The following is a 22493-nucleotide window of genomic DNA, read 5'->3' on the forward strand; positions in this document are numbered from 1 at the left end:
GTCCATGAAATGTGTAAGTACTTCATTCATAATGATGTGCTGCCCGAAATCTTAGCGAAGTATCCAAAATTTGCTTACTGTAGGTAATGCATACACATGACTAAAGCTGCCGCCCAGTTGGGTGGGTGTGGAGCACATGACTGTAAAGCTGCCGCCCAGTTGGGTGGGTGTGGAGCACATGACTGTAAAGCTGCCGCCCAGTTGGGTGGGTGTGCAGCACATGACTGTAAAGCTGCCGCCCAGTTGGGTGGGTGTGGAGCACATGACTGTAAAGCTGCCGCCCAGTTGGGTGGGTGTGGAGCACATGACTGTAAAGCTGCCGCCCAGTTGGGTGAGTGTGGAGCACATGACTGTAAAGCTGCCGCCCAGTTGGGTGGATGTGGAGCACATGACTGTAAAGCTGCCGCCCAGTTGGGCGGGTGTGGAGCACATGACTGTAAAGCTGCCGCCCAGTTGGGTGGGTGTGGAGCACATGACTGTAAAGCTGCCGCCCAGTTGGGTGGGTGTGGAGCACATGACTGTAAAGCTGCCGCCCAGTTGGGTGGGTGTGGAGCACATGACTGTAAAGCTGCCGCCCAGTTGGGTGGGTGTGCAGCAAGACTAGTAACTGTGTGACTCACCATAGATGTAAAGTGCCTTGTATAGTGACTGTTGTGAGCCTCTTGTTGAATCACTTGTGACACAAAAGATTACTGATGTGTGTATTTGTGGTGGTGATTAAATATGTATGTGTATGTATATATGTATACGTATGAATATGTACATGTATGCATAAGTATGTGTACATTAATAATTTTGTAACTAGCGTCAAAAGATTGTTATTTGCTTAGCTAAACGAACTAGAGGGTTCAGTTCCTGAACCGATTATGTGCCTCTGTAATCCTTTACACCACCGCCCACGGAATGGGTATTATGGGGTGCATAATAAAGAAAGAAAATGAATGGACCAAACCCCACAATTCATTTACCTAAGCAAGTTACAATCTTGATGAGCTAGTTACAAAATTCACTATAAGTCGTCACATCATAAATGGGTTCGAGATGGACCACAAGTAGTGCATTACATAATTTATCAGTATTGTGCAGCCTGTGATCCCCGCCTGGCTGGATACTGATACCTAGGTAATTTTCATGTGTCCGGACACCGGCAATAAGGTGGTATTATTTATTTAACTTAAGATATATATATTTTTAAATGTTGTCACATTAACGGCTACATCTTCCTTTCTTCTGACATATAGATTTTTAAGATTAATTAAAATATATGGAAACTAATTATACAATTTATTGACTAGTGTGCAGGGCTTCACACTCTCAGAGCTAGCCATCAAGTAACTATCAAAACGCATATATCTTCGTTTTCACTTCAGTTATATTTATGACAAAGGATTTTAAATGTAGCCTATATTTCTACCTTTCAGATGACATAAATACTTTCGTTAATTACAATATCTAGATCAAACTAACATTGATTTTCAAAAGGTTGTATATTTTCCATCAATGGAGAGCATCAGCCAAGAAGCCTTCTTTAAAATATGAATATCTTTCCTCACCCAATAAGATCTAATCTCTGAATAAAACGCAAAAAACGACTTGATTGTAACCTATCCACCGCTGCCCATTGGATGGGGAGAGGGGGTTATGTGTAGGATAAACATATCAATTGTGACACTAGCCCTCCATATATGTCAGTTGCTTAAATTATAAACTGTACTTGTGGTCGGACTCGAGCCCATTGTTGATGTGACAATGTGCATTGACTTTTGTAACTAGCTTATCAAGATTATAACTTGCTTGGCTATATGAATTGTGGGGCTCAGTCCCTGAGCCCATTATGTGCCGCTGTAACACTCCACTATCGCTCATAGGATGGGTATGGGGTGCATAATAAATGAACTAAAATAAGCTCTGCCTTTTTGATAACATATACAATTATAAGCTTTATTTGTGAATCTCAATTAATTAAACAATATATCAAAGAGCCTGTAGGGTTCGGTGAGATGAGCGAAGAGACATGGGAGATTTTACATAAGTACAGTACATGGTAGTTTAGGTAGCGAACGCATGTCAACGAATAACGAGTATATATAACAAAACTATTGTCCTATGAAGTCGATTTAACTTCCAAATATATATTTTTTTAATAAATGTTAAATGTTTTCTGGCTAGTTATGTTAGATTTTATTAAAAATACGTATTCTACTTGCTAACATTATAATTTAAATTTGTGATAATTTGTGCAGAGAAGTGCGACAACTGGATATGCCAACAAACACTTTCCAAACAACGATATATCTTGGATAAGTCGCTCCACAACATTGACGCTTGGACCGTCGACTTCCTTTGATGCTACTTATTTACTTATTTCATAATGAAATTATATTAGTTTGGAGTAAATATATGTTTTCTCATGTTCTGCATTCAGCACCCACATTATAGTAAATATACCATATTACTTCATTACTTAAATAATGCTAGGAGGGTTTGAGTAGCTTTGGGTCTTTAGTGGACAGAATCTCCAATAGATGGGGCGAGAGTCGCCCCCATCTCTCTCGCCCGAGCAAGAGTCGAAACTTAATTTAAAATTGATATATCTTTGTTCTCGAACATGATATATTTCATTTGGTGATATCATAATAATGTTCATATCTCGGTCTTTCTGGAGGCATATAAGATTTTAGGCTTTATTAGCGTATCTTTGTTAATTATACAATATATCGGCAAGTGCGTAGGTGTCTGCACTCCATGCCCGACAAGCTACTGAGCGCTACTATAAAAACATATGTATCTTCACTTGAGCTATAAATATGTCTATTGTAATGTATTTAAAATGAAGCTCTTATTTCTATCTTACTTAAGACATATAAAACATTTGTGTTTATTAACGAATTTACGTGAAATAAACATTGATCTGAGAGAGAGTTGCTCTGCCGTTCAGTCTGTACGGGGTGGGAGCTCCGTAATTTTTAAAATACATGTATCTTCATTAGAACTTTAAATATGTCTATGGTAAAGTGTTTAAAGTGAAGCTTATATGTCTGCCTTTCTTGAGACATATAAAACATATATGTTTATTAACGAATTCACTTGAAATAAACATTGTTCTGAGAGAGAGTTGCTCGGTCGATCAATCTGTCCGGGGTTAAGCTCGGCTATTATAAAAGTACACGTATCTTCGCTTTAAATTTAAATATGCCCATGGTAAGGTATTTAGAATGAAGCTTATATTTCTATCTTTCTTGTGACATATAAAACTCTTACGTTTATTAAGGAATCTGTGTGAAATAGGCATGGTTCTGAGATGAATGCTGCGGTTTTCGAGCTCGACGCGCGGCAATGGACGCCATACACATCCAGTGGGTGTTATTGGACCCTATACCCATTTTATTTGTGGTTGGAGCCCCATACCCATCCTGTGGGTTGTAGTGGACGCCATACTCATCCTGTGGGTGGTATTGGACCCCATACCCTTCCTGTGGGTGGATGTGATCCCCATACTCATCCTGTGGGTGGATGTGACCCTCATACCCATCCTGTGGGTGGTATTGGACCCCTTTCCCACCTAACAGGCGGTAGGTGACAATGTACCCATCCTAGCTATAGTTGGTATAGTAGACACAATACCGTCCTGTTTGCAGTAGTTTACCCCATAGACATTCCAACGTAACATCGTTTTCTGTTAGCGTTCCTACAAAACATCCTTTAAAGATTTGTAAAGCATAAACTATGGTATATAATATTGATTGGTGAAGGACTGTTATTCTATGTAATAATTTTTAGTGCTTATTATAATTTACTAAGAACAACTAATATTTCTCAAAACAAAACTACGAACCTTCAAAAGGAAGTAGCTGATCTGTAATATTCTAAGAGCATGGACAATAGTAGGTAAATTTCACAACCCATGTGGGACCTGAAAACTACAATTTTCCTTATAATTGAACCAATCACGAATATTCTGCTATCTATGTTGACGGACGGGTACTGTGAGACGTAAATTGGTACGTGAGGAAGAGTTTGGGCTTTGGTAAAAAAAGTAACTGGGAATATATCACATATTTACTAATTCATATTCAACATATTGACTTTAGGCATTAAGTCATATATGTGCTGTATTGTGTGAGAACGGGTTGGGCAGTCACAGTGTGGTCCAGGCAGTCTCAGTCAGGTGCAAGCAGTCTCAGTCAGGCGCAGGCAGTCTTAGTGAGGTGCAGGCAGTCACAGTCAGGTGCAGGCAGTCTCAGTCAGGTGCAGGCAGTCTTAGTCAGGTGCAGGCAGTCACAGTCAGGTGCAGGCAGTCACAGTCAGGCACAGGCAGTCACAGTCAGGGGCAGGCAGTCACAGTCAGGTGCAGGCAGTCACAGTCAGGTGCAGGCAGTCTCAGTCAGGTGCAGGCAGTCTCAGTCAGGTGCAGACAGTCACAGTCAGGTGCAGGCAGTCACAGTCAGGTGCAGGCAGTCTCAGTCAGGTGCAGGCAGTCGCAATCAGGTGCAGGCAGTCACAGTCAGGTGCAGGCAGTCTCAGTCAGGTGCAGGCAGTCTTAGTCAGGTGCAGGCAGTCACAGTCAGGTGCAGGCAGTCACAGGCAGTCACAGTCAGGTGCAGGCAGTCACAGTCAGGTGCAGGCAGTCACAGTCAGGTGCAGGCAGTCACAGTTTGGCGCAAGCAGTCTCAGTCAGGTGCAGGCAGTCACAGTCAGGCACAGGCAGTCACAGTCAGGTGCAGGCAGTCACAGTCAGGTGCAGGCAGTCACAGTCAGGCGCAGGCAGTCACAGTCAGGTGCAGGCAGTCTCAGTCAGGTGCAGGCAGTCACAGTCAGGTGCAGGCAGTCTCAGTCAGGTGCAGGCAGTCACAGTCAGGTGTAGGCAGTCTTAGTCAGGTGCAGGCAGTCACAGTCAGGTGTAGGCAGTCTTAGTCAGGTGCAGGCAGGCACAGTCAAGTGCAAGCAGTCTCAGTCAGGTGCAGGCAGTCACAGTCAGGTGCAGGCAGTCACAGTCAGGTGCAGGCAGTCACTGTCAGGTGCAGGCAGTCACAGTCAGGTGCAGGCAGTCACAGTCAGGTGCAGGCAGTCACAGTCAGACACAGGCAGTCACAGTCAGGTGCAGGTAGTCACAGTCAGGTGCAGGCAGTCACAGTCAGGCACAGGCAGTCACAGTCAGGTGCAGGCAGTCACAGTCAGGTGCAGGCAGTCTCAGTCAGGTGCAGGCAGTCACAGTCAGGCACAGGCAGTCACAGTCAGGTGCAGGCAGTCACAGTCAGGTGCAGGCAGTCACAGTCAGGTGCAGGCAGTCACAGTCAGGCGCAGGCAGTCACAGTCAGGTGCAGGCAGTCACAGTCAAGTGCAGGCAGTCACAGTCAGGTGCAGGCAGTCACAGTCAGGCACAGGCAGTCACAGTCAGCTGCAGGCAGTCACAGTCAGGCGCAGGCAGTCACAGTCAGGTGCAGGCAGTCACAGTCAGGCGCAGGCAGTCACAGTTTGGTGCAGGCAGTCACAGTCAGGCACAGGCAGTCACAGTCAGCTGCAGGCAGTCACAGTCAGGCGCAGGCAGTCACAGTCAGGTGCAGGCAGTCACAGTCAGGCGCAGGCAGTCACAGTTTGGTGCAGGCAGTCACAGTCAGGCACAGGCAGTCACAGTCAGGCGCAGGCAGTCACAGTCAGCTGCAGGCAGTCACAGTCAAGTGCAGGCAGTCACAGTCAGGTGCAGGCAGTCACAGTCAGGTGCAGGCAGTCTCAGTCAGGTGCAGGCAGTCACAGTCAGGTGCAGGCAGTCACAGTCAGGCACAGGCAGTCACAGTCAGGTGCAGGCAGTCACAGTCAGGTGCAGGCAGTCTCAGTCAGGTGCAGGCAGTCACAGTCAGGTGCAGGCAGTCACAGTCAGGTGCAGGCAGTCACAGTCAGGTGCAGGCAGTCACAGTCAAGTGCAGGCAGTCACAGTTTGGCGCAAGCAGTCTCAGTCAGGTGCAGGCAGTCACAGTCAGGCACAGGCAGTCACAGTCAGGTGCAGGCAGTCACAGTCAGGTGCAGGCAGTCACAGTCAGGCGCAGGCAGTCACAGTCAGGTGCAGGCAGTCTCAGTCAGGTGCAGGCAGTCACAGTCAGGTGCAGGCAGTCTCAGTCAGGTGCAGGCAGTCACAGTCAGGTGAAGGCAGTCTTAGTCAGGTGCAGGCAGTCACAGTCAGGTGTAGGCTGTCTTAGTCAGGTGCAGGCAGGCACAGTCAGGTGCAAGCAGTCTCAGTCAGGTGCAGGCAGTCACAGTCAGGTGCAGGCAGTCACAGTCAGGTGCAGGCAGTCACTGTCAGGTGCAGGCAGTCACAGTCAGGTGCAGGCAGTCACAGTCAGGTGCAGGCAGTCACAGTCAGGCACAGGCAGTCACAGTCAGGTGCAGGCAGTCACAGTCAGGTGCAGGCAGTCACAGTCAGGTGCAGGCAGTCACAGTCAGACACAGGCAGTCACAGTCAGGTGCAGGTAGTCACAGTCAGGTGCAGGCAGTCACAGTCAGGCACAGGCAGTCACAGTCAGGTGCAGGCAGTCACAGTCAGGTGCAGGCAGTCTCAGTCAGGTGCAGGCAGTCACAGTCAGGCACAGGCAGTCACAGTCAGGCACAGGCAGTCACAGTCAGCTGCAGGCAGTCACAGTCAGGCGCAGGCAGTCACAGTCAGGTGCAGGCAGTCACAGTCAGGCGCAGGCAGTCACAGTCAGGTGCAGGCAGTCACAGTCAGGCGCAGGCAGTCACAGTTTGGTGCAGGCAGTCACAGTCAGGCACAGGCAGTCACAGTCAGGCGCAGGCAATCACAGTCAGCTGCAGGCAGTCACAGTCAAGTGCAGGCAGTCACAGTCAGGTGCAGGCAGTCACAGTCAGTTGCAGGCAGTCACAGTCAGGCACAGGCAGTCACAGTCAGACGCAGGCAGTCACAGTCAGCTGCAGGCAGTCACAGTCATATGCAGGCAGTCACAGTCAGGTGCAGGCAGTCACAGTCAGGTGCAGGCAGTCACAGTCAGATGCAGGCAGTCACAGTTTGGCGCAAGCAGTCTCAGTCAGGTGCAGGCAGTCACAGTCAGGTGCAGGCAGTCACAGTCAGGTGCAGGCAGTCACAGTCAGGCGCAGGCAGTCACAGTCAGGTGCAGGCAGTCACAGTCAGGTGCAGGCAGTCACAGTCAGGCGCAGGCAGTCACAGTCAGGTGCAGGCAGTCTCAGTCAGGTGCAGGCAGTCACAGTCAGGTGCAGGCAGTCTCAGTCAGGTGCAGGCAGTCACAGTCAGGTGTAGGCAGTCTTAGTCAGGTGCAGCCAGTCTCAGTCAGGTGCAGGCAGTCACAGTCAGGTGCAGGCAGTCTCAGTCAGGTGCAGGCAGTCACAGTCAGGTGCAGGCAGTCACAGTCAGGTGCAGGCAGTCACAGTCAGGTGCAGGCAGTCTCAGTCAGGTGTAGGCAGTCACAGTCAGGTGCAGGCAGTCACAGTCAGGTGCAGGCAGTCACAGTCAGGCGCAGGCAGTCACAGCCAGTCACAGTCAGGTGCAGGCAGTCACAGTCAGGTGTAGGCAGTCTTAGTCAGGTGCAGCCAGTCTCAGTCAGGTGCAGGCAGTCACAGTCAGGTGCAGGCAGTCTCAGTCAGGTGCAGGCAGTCACAGTCAGGTGCAGGCAGTCACAGTCAGGTGCAGGCAGTCACAGTCAGGTGCAGGCAGTCTCAGTCAGGTGTAGGCAGTCACAGTCAGGTGCAGGCAGTCACAGTCAGGTGCAGGCAGTCACAGTCAGGCGCAGGCAGTCACAGCCAGTCACAGTCAGGTGCAGGCAGTCACAGTCAGGTGCAGGCAGTCACAGTCAGGTGCAGGCAGTCACAGTCAGGTGCAGGCAGTCTCAGAAAGGTTTAGGCAGTATCAGTCAGCTGCAGGCAGTCACAGTCAGGCGCAGGCAGTCTCAGAAAGGTTTAGGCAGTATCAGTCAGCTGCAGGCAGTCACAGTCAGGCGCAGGCAGTCACAGTCAGGCGCAGGCAGTCACAGTCAGCTGCAGGCAGTCACAGTCAGGCGCAGGCAGTCACAGTCAGGCGCAGGCAGTCACAGTCAGGTGCAGGCAGTCTCAGTCAGGTGCAGGCAGTCACAGTCAGGTGCAGGCAGTCACAGTCAGGTGCAGCCAGTCACAGTCAGGTGCAGGCAGTCTCAGACAGGTGCAGGCAGTATCAGTCAGGTGCAGGCAGTCACAGTCAGGTGCAGCCTGTCACAGTCATCTGCAGGCAGTCTCAGACAGGTGTAGGCAGTCACAGTCAGGTGCAGGCAGTCACAGTCAGGCGCAGGCAGTCACAGTCAGCTGCAGGCAGTCACAGTCAGGCGCAGGCAGTCACAGTCAGCTGCAGGCAGTCTCAGACAGGTGTAGGCAGTATCAGTTAGGTGCAGGCAGTCTCAGTCAGGTGTAGGCAGTATCAGTCAGATGCAGGTCGTCTATGTCAGATGCATGCGGTCTCAGACAGGCGCAGGCAATCTCAATCAGTTGCAGACAGTGACAGGCAGGTGCAAGCAGTGATTGTCAGGTGCAGGCAGAGACAATCTTCAACAGTTTGCACCATTCCTTGATGGAGCCCTGTTGTTTGTGCATTGTTATCGCCTAGAAAAGAGACGTTGTTGTCTTGCCTATATACTGAGTTTTTGGGGGCTTACACTTCCCAAGTGGGTATGTGAATACATAGATGACGTTGGTTTCCTTCAAGGCGTTCAGTTTGGTGTCTGGGGAGTTTTTAATTAGTATGTTGGCCGTTTTTTGTTTTTGTCGTAAATTGTCAATTGTATTTTCTGATTTTTGTCTGTAGGGATAACGGTCCTATTAATAATATCTTTCAGGACACTTTCCTCCATTTTATGAGCCGTCGAAAAGAAGTTCCTGTAAAACAGTCTAATAGGTGATACAAATGTTGAGCTACTTGACTCTTCAGAGGTTGCATGGCATTTCCCCTTTCTTTTTATGAGGTCTTCAACATAATTGTTAGGGAAGCCATTGTTGACTAGGACCTGCCTTTCCCTATAGAGTTCTTCATCGATTTGCTTCCATCATGAGCTGTGACTGAGAGCGCGGTCGACATAAGCGTTGACAACACTCCTCTTGTTCCTGTCTGGGCAGTCACTATTGGCATTGAGGCTCATTCCTTTGTTTGTTTCCATAGTGTAGACTGCAGTGTGAAGCCTCCGTTCCTTTCCATGACTGTTACATCTAGAAAGGGCAGCTTCCCATCATTCTCCATCTCGTAAGTGAAACTTAATACAGAATTCTGCTGGGATACCTCCTTCAGCTGCTGCAGAAGTCTGACATCAGGTACCTGCATATATATGTTGTCAACTTACCTGCATTTTATGGTGGGTTTCAAGTCCTTGTCAACTAATACCCTCTGCTTTATGTTACCCATGTAGAAGTTCGCAATCAGGACACCTAGGGGAGAACCCATTGCGACCCCATCTTCTTGCTTATACATGTGCTCATCTGGACTCAAGAAGGGTGCCTCTTTAGTGCAGGCTTGGAGTAGTTTCCTCAGTATACTTTCTGGCATGTCAAGAGGAGTAAAACCGTACCACGATGCACTCTGTCCATTGTCATCCGGATTGTTTCAACCACAGGTACGTTAGTAAACAGCGACTCTACATCCTAAGAGGCTCTTATCCCTATGGCCCGTGCTCTCCGCAGTAAGTCAACGAATTCTTTTGGAGACTTCAGGTTGAAAGCACAAGGTACGTAAGGAGTCAGCAAGCAAATGAGCGACTTAGCCAATCTGTATGTGGGTGTGGGTATTTGGCTGATGATTGGCTGAAGTGGGTTTCCAGGCTTTTGGGTCTTGACATTCCTATACGCATACGAGGCTCTTATCCCTGTATGGATACGCGTATGGAAATGTCAAGACACATAAGCCTGGAAACCCACTTCGGCCAACCATCAGCCAGATACCCACACCCACGTTCAGACTGGCGAAGCGACTCAACGGCTTGCTAACTCATGTCCCTTGCGCCTTCAGCCTGAAGTCTCCAAAGGAATTTGTTGACTTACTGCGGGGAACACGGGCCACAGGGATAAGAGCCTCGTTGGACGTAGAATCAGTGTTTACCAACGTACCTGTGGATGAAACAATCGGAATGATAACGGACAGAGTGTATCGTGATCAGGCCTGTACTTATCTTGACATACCAGAAAACATTCTAAGGAAACTATTCCAAGTTTGTACTAAAGAGGCACCCTTCTTGAGCCCGGATGGGCACATGTATAAGGAAGTAGATGGGGTCGCCATGGGTTCTCCCCTAGGTGTCCTGTCCTGAACTTCTACATGGGTACCATCGAGCAAAAGGTCTTAGTCGACATGAACTTGAAACCGGCCATATACTGCAGGTATGTTGACGACATTTTTACACAGGTACCTGATGTCAGACATCTGCAGGAGCTGAAGGAGGCATTTGAGCGGAATTCTGTGTTGCGTTTCACTTACCAGATGGAGAAGGATGGGAAGCTGGGCTTTCTAGATGTAACAGTCATGGAAAGGAGCGGAGGTTTCCACACTGCAGTCTACACTAAGGGAACAAACATAGGAATGTGCCTAAATGCCAACAGTGACTGCCCAGACAGGTACAAGAGGAGTGTTGTTAACGCTTATGTCGACCGTGCCCTCAGCCACAGCTCAGAATGGAAGCAAGTCGATGAAGAACTCTGTAGGGTAAGGCAGGTCCTAGTCAACAACGGCTTCTCCAATGGTTTCGTTGAAGACATCATAAGAAGGAATTTGAAACGCCATGCAACCTCTAAAGAGACAACTAACACAACACCTATACCCCCTATTAGACTATCTTACAGGAACTTCTTTTCCACACCTCATAAAACGGAGGAAAGGGTCATGAAAGATATTGTTAATAGAAACGTTATCCCTACAGACAAAAATCAGAAGATACAACTGACGATTTACTATAAAACCCAAAAAACGGCCAGCCTACTCATGATAAACTCTCCAGACACAAAGCAGAACGCTTTAAAAGAGACCAACGTCGTCTATGCCTTCAAATGCCCACTTGGGGACTGTAAGCCTCAAAAAACTCAGTATATAGGCAAGACAACAACATCTCTTTCCAGGCGATTAACGATGCATAAGCAACAGGGCTCCATTAAGGAACATATAATCTCTTCCCACAACGAGACCATCACCAGAGAAATCTTAGCAAACAACACAGAAATCATCGATAGATACAGCGATAGCAGGCGGCTCGACATCTGCGAGGCACTACACATCAAGAAGTCAACACCAGCAATCAACAGCCAATTAATGCACAACTATATTCTACCCACTTCAAGACTCAGCTCCAGCATAGAAGCATCAAGAAATATGGGCCAATAGGCCCTCTGCAGTTACTTCCATTCTTACTGTCATTACCCATTGTTTCGTGTTCTATCTTGTGTGAAAAGTTTTGTTCACCTCATCCAAAACTGTTGTAACATTTCACCTCACCCAAAATGCGGGTATAAATTGAAAAATGAAAGCTGTTTAAATCACACACCACAGTTCACCCAGTGAGCCAACTGCACGCTGACTTTGTCTCCAGTAGCACAGAGCATCACCTTCACTCACCAGACCACTCCACAAGTGATCATTTGAATTTCATCATGGAATTCCAATTGACATATAATCGATCCAGCAATGCTGCTCAGTGTAGGAAAAGACCATCGATAATGGATACTAGTTCTGAAAGTGACGGCGAGTGGCATCACGTGAATAAGGCTAACAGGACAAGCTACTCCATGACGACCCATCGCCCATTAATCTCTCCAGCTTCTCCAGCTCTCCCAGCGCCTCAGACTAGATCTACGCTTCCAATCTTCAAAGTGCAGCACACGGAAGGTAAGTCTTCCTACGCTACTGTAGTGGACCTGGAAAAAGAGTACCCCCAGCTCCAGGTCAGAGCAAAACCTAATCTCAAAGGAGAATACATTCTGAGGCCTAAAGACGAGTCGGCCGCTACGATTCTAAAAACTACGCAAAATGTGAGGAACTGAAACCAGAGGATAAAATAAGTAAAATCATTGTCCTCCACTATCCCTTGCATATGGCCCTTGGCCATCTCGAAAAGCTGAACTATGTGGTGTCAGCAGAGAGATGCCAAGTACGAACCACAAAGCATGAAACTCGACTAGTCCTTCTCACAGTAAGAGGACGGATTCCGGAGAAACTTGACCTTGGAATCTGGGGCGTGTTCCAACACAGGCCTTACACCCCAGAACCCCTAAGATGCTAAGATGTCAGAGATTTGGGCATCACAAAGATGGCTGCCAACGCCCAGTGAGGTGCGGAGTCTGCAGCCAGCCCCATGATACAAAAACATGTATTGATAAATTCAAGGCAAACCACCCTGTTCAGGCAAAATGCCCAAATTGTTCCAAGGCACATCATGCCTGGAACTTGAAATGCCCAGAAAGGCTCAAAAGGCTTCAAAAGAACCCCACCACGCCTACAGCGGAGCCGAAACCCCCACCAAAACGAATACCAGTTCCCATGCCCACTAAAACCGCGTGGGGTCTACCCATTCAGGAAGAGGGGGCACACGGCCCTTCACCATCGGCCATGGTGAAGGGTGAGAAGACAGTACAGGACAAAAAGAAAGATGGAGGACGCAAGAATCATGTTCAAAGCAGTCGGCCTCCCATTTCATCCAGCAAGCACACTGGGGCCAATAGGAGTAGCAATTCCAGTGTCAAAGTTACCACCGAGAAGGGTCTAAAAGCTACTAGGCTTCAAACCTGCACATCATTAAATAGTGCTCCCACTGAACTGGACGCTCTCTGGCCAATGCTCAAAACTTTGGTCACTGAGTTGATCGAAAGCAATTCAGGAAATAAAGAAAAATCCAAAATATTTCTTCTCATATGCGAAATCAAAAGCAAAAACCGCTGCCAGTATTGGACCTATTCGTACAAGTGAAGGTTCATACACGGAGGATGACAAAGAAATTAGTGAAATCCTAAAAAGGCAGTATGAGGACATGTTTAGCACTCCAATAAACAACATGAAGGTGGAAGATCCAGACAATTTCTTTATGCGGGATATTCAAACCCCTGTAAATATAACTGATATAAACACGAGCGCACTAAATTTTGAAAAAGAAATTGAAAACATGCCCATGCACTCGGCCCCAGGTCCAGACTCATGGAATTCAATATTTATAAAGAAATGCAAAGTGCCGGTAGCACAGGCACTAAGTATAGTGTGGAGGAAGAGCTTGGACACGGGGGAGATACCAGATGCACTTAAAGTAGCAGACATAGCCCCTCTACACAAGGGAGGGAGCAAAGCATTGGCAAAAAATTATAGACCAGTTGCACTAACATCGCACATCATAAAAGTATTTGAGAGAGTGATTAGGAGTCAGGTCACCAATTTCATGGAGACCAATGACCTTCACAACCCAGGCCAACATGGATTTCGAGCGGGAAGATCGTGCCTCTTACAGCTACTTGAGCACTACGACAAAGTCACTGAGGCATTAGAAGAGAAACAGAATGCTAATGTGATATACACGGACTTCGCAAAGGCTTTCGATAAATGTGACCATGGCGTGATAGCACACAAAATGAAGTCAATGGGAATAACCGATAAAGTAGGACGCTGGATACTCAGTTTTCTGTCAAACAGGACTCAGCGAGTAACTGTCAACCATATAAAATCTAGTCCAAGTGCAGTGAAAAGCTCTGTACCTCAGGGTACAGTCCTTGCACCGCTGCTTTTCCTTATTCTCATATCAGATATAGACAAAAATACAAGTCACAGCTTCGTATCATCCTTTGCAGATGACACAAAAATCAGTATGAAAATTACCTCGGCTGAGGACATTGAAAAACTTCAAGCTGATATTAATAAAGTTTTCGACTGGGCATCAGAAAATAACATGATGTTTAACAGTGATAAATTCCAGGTACTCAGGTACGGTAAAAATGAGGACCTTAAACATAATACAGAGTACAAAACACAATCAAATGTACCAATAGTAGGAAAACAGCATGTAAAGGATTTGGGAATAATAATGTCTGACGACCTAACGTTTAAGGAGCATAACCAAGCAAATATTGCGACAGCCAGAAAAATGAAAGGATGGATTACGAGAACTTTCAAATCCAGGGATCCCATAACAATGGTTGTACTCTTCAAGTCACTTGTGTTGTCCCGTCTTGAGTACTGCTCAGTACTCACTTCCCCCTTCAGAGCAGGAGAGATTGCTGAAATAGAGGGAATACAGAGAACATATACGGCACGCATAGACGCAATAAAGCGCCTAAATTATTGGGATCGTCTCAAAGCCCTCCAAATGTACTCACTGGAAAGAAAACGAGAGAGATATCAAATAATATACACCTGGAAGATACTGGAGGGCCAAGTACCAAATCTACACACTAAAATAACAACGTACTGGAGTGAACGATATGGAAGAAAATGTAGACTAGAACCAGTGAAGAACAGAGGTGCCATAGGCACAATCAGAGAACACTGTATAAACATCAGAGGTCCGCGGTTGTTCAACGTCCTCCCAGCAAGCATAAGAAATATTGCCGGAACAACCGTGGACATTTTCAAGAGGAAACTAGATTTATTCCTCCAAGGAGTGCCGGACCAACCGGGCTGTGGTGGGTATGTGGGCCTGCGGGCCGCTCCAAGCAACAACCTGGTGGACCAAACTCTCACAAGTCAAGCCTGGCCTCGGGCCGGGCTTGGGGAGTAGAAGAACTCCCAGAACCCCATCAACCAGGTAAGTCTGCTGTTTTCACATGGAATCAAGCAAACCACAGAGACTCGGAAGACAATTGAGCACAAGCTCAAAAAATTCGAAGATGTAATATCCACACCGTCAAGACAGCAGGGCAGGAGACACCCCCATAAAAAACAGATAAGAGTCCAGCTCGTCGGAAAGCGACATTGATGAGTCAATTTCAGGTCCACTAAGAACCTATACACCAATTGCAACTTCCGTGGCGTGTTCATCAGACTCCATGGATACCACGGAATTATCAGCAAATTCCAAGAACCTAGAGGTCTAAAGATCCTGCAATGGAATGCGCACGGACTGCGCACTAAATTGCAACACTTGCAATGCATAGCAGCAACCAAGGGCATAGACATCCTGATACTACAGGAGAGCTTGCTTCGAGCCGGATTAGAACTTAAAATCTCAGGCTATCGAGGCTTCTTCCTTCCATGGATCAATGGGCACTCCAGGGGATGTGCAGTCTATGTAAAATGTGACCTGATCTCCAAATCCATAACCAGCCCACCCAATTGTGGAGCAGGGACAGAGGTAATGGGAGTCACCATTGAGCTAAGACACGACAAACTTGAAGTGTTCAATGTGTACAGGTCTCCACAAGCCGAAATGGATCTCTCTGTGTTATTTGGACACGCGACAACAACAAACACAATCATTTGTGGAGATTTTAATGCCCATCATCGATTGGCACTAGGCTCGAACAGAACAAATGAAGCCGGCATACACATTACACATCTACTGGACCAGCTTCCAGAAATACAAATCCTAAACAAGAATGAACCTACCCACATCCAAGGAGGCAGATTACACCTAACCTTCGTTTCAGCCTCCCTAAGAGATGCAGCAACATGGTCAGTTGAGCCCACACTCACAAGCGACCACTATGGAGTCCAAATTGATCTTCAGTTAGACCTACCCACCCCACCTCTGCCTCCATCTGAAGCCTGGAACTTTGCTTTAGCAAACTGGGACCGATTTCAAAACCTCATTTCAGAGTGGCAAAGAAACTATGATCTTCCCGAAGACATTAATCAGGCAGAACAAGAATTTATCAAAGCGATTCAAAGTGCAGCCAACCACTCAATCCCACTGAAAAAACAGTCCACCGGACACCATAAAGATCATTGGTACTATTGCGAACGTGTCAAAGAACTCAACCATAGACTCAATAGAACAAGAAAGCTATACAAAAAGCAGCCAAGTGACCACAACTGGATCTTACTTTGTGAGGTCAAGAAACATGTACATCGAGAGACCAGACAAATAAAAGAACAAAAGTGGCTGGAATGGTGTTGACACCTGAATGAACACACCTCTCTCGGAGAGATGTGGCAACAAATTCACCGGGCCAAAGGGAATAAAACACCTAAAGCTCCACACCCCAAGGATCCTCAACAGGAAGCCGAAGTACTGGCAACCAGGTTTGCAGAGAGAGCAGCCAGCAACTTCCACCAGATGTATTAGCAGTACAGACCGGACTAGATGAAGAAAGGTGGCACAGAATCCTTACAGCATGTGAAGAAGTCTCTGACACTAATGCCCCCTTCACACTGGATGAGCTCAATCGGGCTAAGAAAAACTCTTTTTGCTCGATGGTACCCATGTAGAAGTTCACAAACAGGACACTCTGATAGCCGACAGAGTGTATCGTGATCCAGCCTGTACTCCTCTTGACATACCAGAAAATATCCTAAGGAAACTACTCCAAGTTTGTACTAAAGAGGCACCCTTCTTGAGCCCGGATGGGCACATGTATAAGGAAGTAGATGGGGTCGCCATGGGTTCTCCCCTAGGTGTCCTGTTTGCAAACTTCTACATGGGTACCATCGAGCAAAAAGTCTTAGTCGACATGAACTTGAAACCGGCCCTATACTGCAGGTATGTTGACGACATTTTTACACAGGTACCTGATGTCAGACATCTGCAGGAGCTGAAGGAGGCATTTGAGCAGAATTCTGTGTTGCGTTTCACTTACGAGATGGAGAAGGATGGGAAGCTGCCCTTTCTATATGTAACAGTCATGGAAAGGAGCGGAGTTTTCCACACTGCAGTCTACACTAAGGAAACAAACATATGAATATGCCTGAATGCCAACAGTGACTGCCCGGACAGGTACAAGAGGAGTGTTGTTAACGCTTATGTCGACCGTGCCCTCAGCCACAGCTCAGAATGGAAGCAAGTCGACGAAGAACTCTGTAGGGTAAGGCAGGTCCTAGTCAACAACGGCTTCTCCAATGGTTTCGTCGAAGACATCATAAGAAGGAAAGTGAAACGCCATGCAACCTCTGAAGAGACAACCAACACAGCACCTATACCCCCTTATTAGACTATTTTACAGGAACTTCTTTTCCACAGCTCATAAAACGGAGGAAAGGGTCCTGAAAGATATTGTTAATAGAAACGTTATCCCTACAGACAAAAATCAGAGGATACAACTGACGATTTACTGTCCGGTCGTGATGGTCAAGCGGATTAAGGCGTCCTGTAATTACCAGTTGCGTTGCTTCTGGGAGTATGGGTTCGAGTCACTTCTGGGGTGTGAGTTTTCTGTCGCATATAGTCCTGGGGACCATTCAGGCTTGTTCGCATTTGTGTTCCTCATGTGTGCCCCAAAGAATGAGGTGATTTGATAAAATGCTATGTCCAAGATTACCATCCGAGTGCCGGCGGGGAAGTGGTTCAAATTACTTCGGCTATCACTTCCTTTTGTCTGGTCGTGATGGTCAAGCGGATTAAGGCGTCCTGTAGTTACCAGTTGCGTTGTTTCTGGGAGTATGGGTTCGAGTCACTTCTGGGGTGTGAGTTTTCAGTCGCATATTGTCCTGGGGGCCATTCAGGCTTGTTCGCATTTGTGTTCCTCACGTGTGCCCCAAAGAATGAGGTGATTTGATAAAATGCTATGCCCAAGATTACCATCCGAGTGCCGGCGGGGAAGTGGTTCAAATAGCTTCGGCTATCACTTCCTTTTGTCCGGTCGTGATGGTCAAGCGGATTAAGGCGTATTGTAGTTACCAGTTGCGTTGTTTCTGGGAGTATGGGTTCGAGTCACTTCTGGGGTGTGAGTTTTCAGTCGCATATTGTCCTGGGGACCATTCAGGCTTGTTCGCATTTGTGTTCCTCACGTGTGCCCCAAAGAATGAGGTGATTTGATAAAATGCTATGGCCAAGATTACCATCCGAGTGCCGGCGGGGAAGTGGTTCAAATAGCTTCAGCTATCACTTCCTTTTGTCCGGTCGTGATGGTCAAGCGGATTAAGGCGTCCTGTAGTTACCAGTTGCGTTGCTTCTGGGAGTATGGGTTTGAGTCACTTCTGGGGTGTGAGTTTGTTTTCAGATATATATATATATATATATATATATATATATATATATATATATATATATATATATATATATATATATATATATATATATATATTTATTTATATATATATATATATATATATATATATATATATATATATATATATATATATATATATATATATATATATATATATATATATATATTGACCGAAAAGGTGAGATTAATAATGCTAGCATAAATTTTCTCAATATTTCTTATGTTTCTTCTAACTGTTGGTGGTAATTGAAAAATCAATTCTCCAAAATTCATTTTAGTTATTGTCTGACGCGACGCCTGAACACGTTTCATAATTACCTATTACATTTTCAAAGACTTTAGTAAAAACACACAACTGTAACCTGTATACACGCCATTTGCTTCCATATATATATACTCGCATTTGGGTGATGTTATATGTACAACAGTTTTGGGTGAGGTAAACAAGCTTATGACAACACAAGACAGAACACGAAACAATGGGTATTTGTTGGAAAAGAGAACATAAGAATGGAAATAACTGCAAAGGGCCTATTGGCCCATACTTTTTCTTGATGCTTCTATATTGGTATGGAGGCTTGAAGTGGGTAGAATATAGTTGTGCATTAATTGGCTGTTAATGCAGAATATAGTTGTGCCTTAATTGGCTGTTACTGCACAATTATATTGTGCCTAGTAGCCGATTGCCTAGGACGATTGATTTCCATTTTTTATAAATAATAATGGAAATGTTCGTTTGTTCAAAATCGCTAATCTCCGAAAGTTCGTCACCGATTGCTTTGAAATTTTCACACAATATTCCATTTGCATCCGGCCAGGTTTTTATATACATACTATATAGATGACGGTAAAAAACATGTTTTTTTTCTGAAAAACTGTGTTTTGAATGTTTTTTCATGTGAGGGAAATCTTCGAAACCTCTTTACCGATTGCTTTGAAATTTTGACATAACGTTGCATTCGAATAGTCGCGTCTTTTTATATGTCTACTATATACATGCCTCACCTGTAACAATAAAAAGCATCTTTTTTAAAAAAGCACCATCTGTTGGACGTAAGAGCAAGACACACTGTAATCTCCGAAAGTTTTTCACCGATTGCTTTGAAATTGTGACACAACGTTGCATTCGAATAGGCGTGTCTTTTTATATACCTACTATATAGATGCCACCCCTGTGACAGGTAAAAACATGTTTTTTTTTAAATCGCCATCTGTTGCACATAATAGCAATATTCATGCTATACTAAATGTCACGAATTCCATTTCAATTTTTCCGATTGCATTGATAAATTTTATTTTCATAGATTATTATTTATTTTATTTTTTATTGAATTATTTTGTGTGACATTGTGTTGGAACTTAGCTGTGTTGTTTCTCATTACGTTCATTTCGTAAATATAAGTATAGATGCCACACCTGTGACAGGTAAAACTATGCTTTTCTTGACAAACAGCTCCATCTGTTGCATGTAAGACCAACACACATGCTATACTAAATACGGTACAATTAATTTCAAAGTTTCTGAGTGCATTTCAAAGATTCTGATTGGAATTGAATTTTCATTGATTTTGATTTATTTTCATTTTGATTTAATTATTTTGTGTGAATTGTGTTGGAATTGAGCTGTGTTGTTTACCATACCGTTCATTTCGTGAGTATAGTTTATTTTTTTATTTTTTCATATTTCATTTAATTTTTTAACTGTTTTTCTTATATTTCATTAATGGGGAACATCAGATCACTTGATGTTCCCAATTTTCTGATGGGAACATCAGACCATTTGAAATGGCATCAGATGAGGGAGTGGGGAATGGTGGGGATAACGACGGAACGGAAGTGAGAGATGGTGGGGAGGACGAGGGGACAAGGGAAGGGTATTGGTGGGGAAGCTTGAAGGGACGGGGGAATTTGGGATAGTGGGGGCGATGGGATGGCGGAATGGAGAATTGTGGGGAGGACAAAGGGAAAGGGAAGTGGGTCATGGAGGGGAGGAAGAGGGGATGATGGATCTGATCACAAATGTCATATCATTAATGCAAACACTCAAACGAAAAGGCCGACGCGTACTTATCAACTGGGTGCCAAGTCATGTGGGAATAATACGAAATGACGTTGCAGACGAAGCTGCAAAACTTGCAACTAAGAGAAGAATTGTAGACATTTACATACCACAGAGTCAATCACAGATTAAGAAAGTAATTAGAAACAGAGCAATGCAAAAGATGTACAGTGACCACAACACAGCAGGTGCAACATCAGGATCTGTGGGTTGGTACAAGAATTCAACCAACTACGCACCACTTAATTTGATGAAAGGGAGCAGTTGAGTAACAGAAGTACACTTACATCGCATCAGGCTTCGATACCCATGTGCATGGGAAATAGGCTTACAGGTTCCGGTAGATGAGAGGAAATGTCAGCACAGTGGAGAAATGCCCGACAGAAAACTGGAACATTATCTAACACAGTGCACAGTTACAAACCCATTAAGATTTCAACTCTGATTCAATAGAGCAGAAGAAGTTGTTAAACACATATGGCAAAATCTTACTAAAGCGACCATCCAAATCATAAATACTCAAACTCCGCCCCAGTAAAACAGAAACAAGTATCACTTAGCGGGCCAGCCAGAGGCTTAAGGCCCACGCAGGAATATCCCTGAAAAAAGGGGATGGTGGAGTAGGGAATGGTGAGGAGGACGAGGGGACGGTGGAGTGGGGAATGGTTGGGAGGCTGAGGAGATAGGTGAGGAGAGAATGGTGGTGAGGACTAGGGGGGAAGGAAGGTTGCTGTGGCTCAGCAACGCACATGCGTTGCTGAGCCACAGCAACGTGTGGCCGGGTACTGTCAAGTATATATATATATATATATATTAATATATATATATATTAATATATATATTATATATATATATAATATATATATATTAATATATATATATATATATATATATATATATATATATATATATATATATATATATATTAATATATATATATATTAATATATATATTATATATATATAATATATATATATTAATATATATATATATATATATATATATATATATATATATATATTAATATATATATATATATATATATATATATATTAATATATATATATATAAAATATATAATATATATATATATGTCGTACCTAATAGCCAGAACGCACTTCTCAGCCTACTATTCAAGGCCCGATTTGCCTAATAAGCCAAGTTTTCATGAATTAATGTTTTTTTGTCTACCTAACCTACCTAACCTAACCTAACCTAGCTTTTTTGGGCTACCTAACCTAACCTTACCTATAAATATAGGTTAGGTTAGGTTAGGTAGGGTTGGTTAGGTTCGGTCATATATCTACGTTAATTTTAACTCCAATAAAATAAAATTGACCTCATACATAGAGAAAAGGGTTGCTTTATCATTTCATAAGAAAAAAATTATAGTAAATATATTAATTCAGGAAAACTTGGCTTACTAGGCAAATCTGGCCTTGAATAGTAGGCTGAGAAGTGAGTTCTGGCTACTAGGTACGTCATATATATATATATATATATATATATTAATATATATATATATATATTAATAAATATATATATATATATATATATATAATATATAATATATATATATATATATATATATATATATATATATATATATATATATATATATATATATATATATAAGAATTTTTTGCATAGTCCTGCATGTGGTAAGCCATTGGCAAACACTTTTATATACAATATAAAGTTAATTGAAAGGCTTTTTAGAAAACCTAATTCTATATCAGTTCAAATCAAGGACAACATATATACATAATTCATAAATCAGGTGAACAGTTGCTGGATAAGTGCATTTTTGATCATTGTCTTGAAATTGAGATGCCAGAGTGAGTGTACCAATCTTCCTGGTGCAGACCACCTGCAGCCTCGCCTGTGACGCCGACGCCGCCTGTCAAGGGTTTGCCCACAGCGCTCAGGAAGGCAAATGTCGCATCATCTACGGCTCCCAGACGGACTTCCAGGCCGCCACCATTCTTGGCTACAACATGTTCTGGCAAGGTCAGTGACTCAAAATGTATTTTGAAATTAATAATTTCAAATTTCCAAGTTCTTCCTTCAGGGTGAAGAAGGAACATAGAGGTTTGATCAAGGAAAGCAATTGAGTAACCAACACCAGCGGACGGCTTCGACCCATCCATCACTAGGGCAGTAGCGCCTGAATGGCAGGGAAAAAATGAAAGGAAAAGATATGTCGTAACATCAGGAGTGGTATAAGTCTTCATTATGTGGGATAAGCCATCGTAACATTTCAGAAGGGAATTCCTCAACAGTTAGGAAAAACACTGTAGATGTGCACTGAGAGTAAATCATGTAAATCCT

General features: G+C 44.5%; 1 long non-coding RNA gene across 1 annotated transcript in view; it reads left to right on the top strand.

The window, feature by feature from the left end:
- LOC138365104 (uncharacterized) overlaps nt 1-22166 on the top strand; it is a 92889-nt gene extending 70723 nt beyond the window's left edge. The window contains exon 4 of the long non-coding RNA XR_011228645.1: nt 22028-22166. This is a non-coding gene — a long non-coding RNA (uncharacterized lncRNA). The remainder of the gene's footprint in view (nt 1-22027) is intronic.
- The last annotated feature ends 327 nt before the right edge of the window (nt 22167-22493 follow it).

The sequence above is a fragment of the Procambarus clarkii genome, chromosome 15, assembly GCF_040958095.1.
Source record: "Procambarus clarkii isolate CNS0578487 chromosome 15, FALCON_Pclarkii_2.0, whole genome shotgun sequence".
Classification (NCBI taxonomy): Eukaryota; Metazoa; Arthropoda; class Malacostraca; order Decapoda; family Cambaridae; genus Procambarus; species Procambarus clarkii.